The following is a 5,675-nucleotide window of genomic DNA, read 5'->3' as shown; positions in this document are numbered from 1 at the left end:
ACATAATTCGACTCATAACTGAATGTTATAACCCTAAATCTGCATAGGCCATTCCAATTTAGTAGGATACATATAACATCAATATCTTATTGTAACAACCCTAATCATTGAGTTAACTAACATATAACATGCTCATTAATCAACATAAAACATAATCATCAAGCTAACTATAAGAATGCATATAACAAAAAGTTACTATCATTCATGACTATCCAACACATGTGCATATGACCACACTTATTCACTAGCATCTACCATGCATGTAACCATAACAACAATGAATGAAAAACATGTATATAACCGTAATGCAATTAAAAATCCATTAACTAACATACCTGCATGCCAAACATACAATACATGTATGATGATCTGCTCTTACCCCAAATTCTAATGCCGCAACCTCATTCTAATGATCTTCATCTCTTGCTCTATCTCAACCAACACTTTGGCATTATAACATAGCAATAACATCATGATGACCTAATTTCATACAATGACTTCATACACAACAGCCTTCACCATGACAATGCATGCATAACAACATATAAACACTAACAAGCATAAAAAATGCATATACAACCATACACTCATGACGACACATTCCAAAACAACACCATCAACCTTCACATGGCGACATCACTACAACCATGATCAAAATGATGCAAATGAAACAAGCACATGGAATACAAGCATAAGGAACACATATGTAACTGATATGAATGCATGACCAACACACCACCCATCCATTCTACGGGTGAACCATGCTTTGATACCACTTTGTGGTATCATATATCACCCAAAAAGAATGGAAAACATACACCACCCGAAGAAAATGAAACTTTCTCTGATACCACTATGTGGTATCAAATATGACCCAAAGAGAGTGCAACCCACTCTGATACCACTCTCTAACCACCCTCCTCCCACATCTACCCAAGTAACTGGCCAATCAGGGTAAACATGTGACGAGAAGTTACTATGATATGATTTGAATCCCTATGTGCTAGTTAAGGAAATGGAATCGATGGAAACACACCATGTTGACCTTCCAAATCAGCAATAAAGCTCCTAGGAGCCATCCCAACCACTCAGGTAACCAGCCCTAGAGACCAACTGATGTTTTAATGCATCAAACCCCTAGACACTCCCTTGATATGGGAAAGCATGCATCCAGGAGGCCCCAGACACTCCCAAAAAATGGGCATGCTTGCGGCTAGATAATTTTCTCCTCATACCTATGTCTATGACTTCGGGATTTGTGCCACTTTTTAAGGCCCAAAGGTGAGGTGATTGCCCAAAACTCAATGACACTTTCAGAACTAAAAGATAACAACAAAATAATGATAAAAATGCAATTTCTTAAACAAGGACTTGACTAGACCCCTACTATCCATGATAAGCATTTCTTCAAACATGTCACAAATATGAAAGCTACAGGTCTTAATAACAGAACTGAGCATAGGGGTCTCATACTTATCTGAGATTTTCTATGAGGCATTGTTTCCTTGTCACATTAGCTACATTATCACCAATTAGGCAATAGATGCATTGTTCATTCATTTACAAGTAAATGAATTATGAGAGCTATACATAGCCACTGTCATAATACATGTTCATAACTAGCATAGTAACAACATAAATACCAAGGAAAAAACAACCGTATAATCCACCTATAAGCTAGTGTAATACGCATAGCATACTAAGGAGAAAGAGATCTCTTATTGATGATTGCATAGGATGACCATGCATGGGACTTCCACAAACCACCCGATAATAGACTATGTTGAACCAATATTTCTTTTCACCAGTCACCCCTGTGCCATATTCGAAGCATGAATGTGGGATCTCACGGAGCAATCCATCAAAACTGAACCAACGCTTCTAGAGGCAAAACCACCTCAACCCATCAAACAATGATTCGACCTCATGGTTGGACATCACAAACCATCACCAGATTGGTATCTAACCAAGCCTTCTAAGGCTCCAGAGCATTTTTTCCAACTAAGGCTTACAGAACTAGTAACTCAACCCACAACGGTTGCTGGGCTTCAAGAGCATTTGTCCAACCAGGGCCTCCAAGACTAGTAACTCAACCCACCAAGGGCTTCTATAGCATTTACCTAACCAAGGATTCTAGGACTAGTAACTCAACGCAAGCTGTTACAGGGCTTCAAGAGTGTTTGTCCAACCAAGGCTTCCAAGACTGTTAACTCAACCCACCAAGGGCTTCTAGGAACTAGAAACTCAACCCAAGCTAAAGGAACATGAGAACCAACCATAAAAAAAAAGAAATTAACCTACAACACCATGGCTATCCAGGAAATGGCAAGGTTAGGAAGATATGTTGTCAATCGACGCAATCCTCCATGCCAATTACAAATCATGACCAATAAACCACATGCATATGCCATGAATGCCAAAACTAGTGAGGAAAACATACATGCAACTCGAGAACTACAAACAAAACCCATTGTAGTTGTTGATATCGATCTCCTCTTGCACTTTCCTTCTCTTCCTTTGCCTTCTTGCTCCAAAACTCTAAGTGTTCCAAACTCCTAAAATAGTGCTCCAAGAAACTCTTAAATGTTCAAGAGTATGAGAGAGAGAGAGAGAGAGAGAGAGAGAATAGAAGAGAGCTCCACCAAAACCTGTAAAAGCTCGCCAACCGATCCTCATAAGCCTTTTTTATCAATGAGGCCTCTATTTTCTTCAATTTCTATTATTTTCCTTGAATTTCCTCCTCACATGAAACCTATGACCTTTCACCTTCCTTTTCTCCTAATTTCCTTTATTTTCATAAACAATATGCCAATATATGTCATTTTCCTTTCAAAATCCTTTAACATTGCCTTTGCCAATTTCCTTATCCATAATAAACCAAATGAACACCCACTAGGATTTTTTTTCCATCGTTCAGCTTGGAATACATGTTCCATGACCATGTCCTTATATATTGTTACATGGATTTCTAACTGGGGTTGTTACAAAAATATTAGTTCTGCTGAAAAACTAAATAGTTTGGCCGAAAAAAATAAATAGCTCGATTGAAAACATACGATCACAATTTTTTTCACGAGCAATTCTTACAAAAGTGTAACCAAACTTCCCAGTTTTACCCATATGCATTGAAAATGATACAACATAATGCAATTCTATTAAGTATATCACTAATACAACAATATAAATTAAATGCCTAGTAAACGTTGATAGGTTCCTTAATAATTCTCACCATTAAAAGTATCATAAAAAGTCATAACTTAGATATTATTTTAGTTCAAGAAACAAAGATGGTAGGAATAAAGAAAGATAATATTTTTCAACTTGGATAAATAATTGATTGTTCTATTATGTTGGTGTAGACAGCATGCCGAGAGGTTTCCTTTTCACATGGATTCCAAATCTCAATACCCTCTCATCATCCCCCATAAATTCTATGAAACTAGTTAAGCTAGAAGAAAACAAGTTTGGTATTATTTTAAACTTATTTAATGTGTATGGGACCTATTTTGAGAGAATCACTTTCTAGGAAAATCTGGCTGAGTTAGGAATTCTAAGTGATCCTCGTGACTTGATTTGTGGGGACCTTAATTTAAATATTTTTAAGAGAAGTGTGGTAGACAAATCCTAGGATTGACTCTAAAAATGACTATTTTTTGGTCTTTCCTTGAAAAGCACCAAATGGTGGATATCGGACCTATTAAGTTGATGCCGACTTGGAGAAATTTCAAAAGCAATGAAAGCTCCATTTCAAAGTGTAATGAAAACTTTTTGATGTCGGAGGCATTGTTCGATAGTTCATTCCTAATGAAATATTACATACAAACAAGTGGTTTGTCAAATCACCTCCAAATCATGTTTAATATGGAGAATGAAGAACATGAGCCTCCTTCATCTCTCAATTTGAATCACTCATGGTTGTTGGAAGATGATTATAAAAAATGGTTGAGGAAACTGTTGTAGCAACTACAACCACCCTCCAAAATTTTTCCTTATCTTCGTTTTGGAGCCTCCCTTCCAACCTTCACAACAACATGTCTTGCTTCGTCAAGTACACAAGATTCAATGTTTTTCTTGCACAATGGCATCATGTCGATCACCACTTGATGCATTCCACTCACAAGTTGTTTGCCCAAACATGGTCCAGTAGCAGGCTGAGAAACTACTTCAATAGTTTGTGCAAATCTAGAGGGAAGCCATCCTTCCCTCCATAAATTGCGCAATTCTGACTGGCAGCCTGCTAGGCCCCAGAATTGCGCAATTCTGTTGAGCAAGCTTCAACCAGAAAATTGCACAATCCTTCCTAGTTGGGATGCTCAAACTAGAATTTGTGTAAATCTAGGTAGCAGCCAGCTGCTCTACCCAAAAATTGTGCAAATCATATGAGCAGCCAGCCCAAATCCCAGCCAGAAATGTGCATTTTCTCCCAGAAGTTGAGCAACCTCTTGCATGTGTAGTTGATTTGACCAGTTCCCTCTAGGAACGAGCAAAATTGACTTGCATGCATGGGCTACTTCTCCTAAGGTAGCATGCAAAGGCATCCCTTGTTTCAAGAATCTATTTTTAGCAGTTGGAGGTTACATGCAAGGATCATTTCAGAAGCTTCCTACCAAGTGTTGCTTTCCCTGTATTTGTGGCATGCGTGTCACAACCTCGATGTTATAAAAACTCATCAACCGATCACTATAGAGCTCATTCCTCATATCAACCTTGCAGCTCTAACATCCCACATCACATCTAGGAGTTGTTGCTACATTCAGCTTAGTCGTTTTGGGGTATGCCCGCCTTCCATGCCTTGTGTTGCATTTCTATTACTTTTTGTGTTTTCGCTTGTGTGAGTATTGTTTTCTTGATTTCTTTGAATTCTTGCAATTGCTTACATGTATGATAGTTTTTCCTAGCACTGTTTCAGTTTTCATTGATATTTCATTGTTGTCACATGCATGAAACTATTTTCGTGAACGGTAGCCGATTTGGCAACTTGCCTCACCCACATGCATGTTGATCTTTTTACTTAATATTCCATTCAATGTTTGCATGCATGATCAATCACTTCTTCTTTCACTCAGTGTTGTCATGCATTCACTTCCACATTTGATTGCAGTTGCCCATCGGCGAGTCTAGCCAACCTTGGCCCAAACTTTGCCTTCACTGAGATAGCATTGTGCAATACGGCGAAGGAAGGATCTATCTTCCTCTCTAGAAATGAGCATTTCTTCCCAGACACTATCCTCCAGGACAATTTTGCACATTTCTGAGGGAGAGTGACTGTTGGCCCATAAAATTATGCAATGCACTCCCTGAGCCTGCAGTCACTCCCAGCTGGAATTGTGCCTTGCACAATTCTAGTAGTCAACAACCAGATTGGACTATGCATTTCGTAGTTCCAGTAGTCAGTCAGCCTCCCAGTAGCCCAGAATGTTCATCACACAGTCTTGGCAATCATTCTCTTGACCTCTCGGTGAAAATTGTGCAACCTTCATGACCAGTCACACAGGTATGTTGCAAGCCAGTTCTCAAGTTCATTTTGGTTTTCGACTGACATATTGCTTGCCATGAGTGTTTCCATGTCTCCAGGTATTGCACGTGTTCATCTGCCTCACAATAGTACAGGTATAATGGTTTCCAAGAGAGCAGAGTTGAAGATATTTTTTAGAGTACACTTGGGGATGTAGTTG

Source organism: Pinus tabuliformis, chromosome 8, assembly GCF_031772625.1.
Source record: "Pinus tabuliformis cultivar Carrire ecotype Pingquan chromosome 8, CPIR1, whole genome shotgun sequence".
NCBI classification, from domain to species: Eukaryota; Viridiplantae; Streptophyta; class Pinopsida; order Pinales; family Pinaceae; genus Pinus; species Pinus tabuliformis.
Note: the sequence above shows the minus strand (reverse complement) of the source record.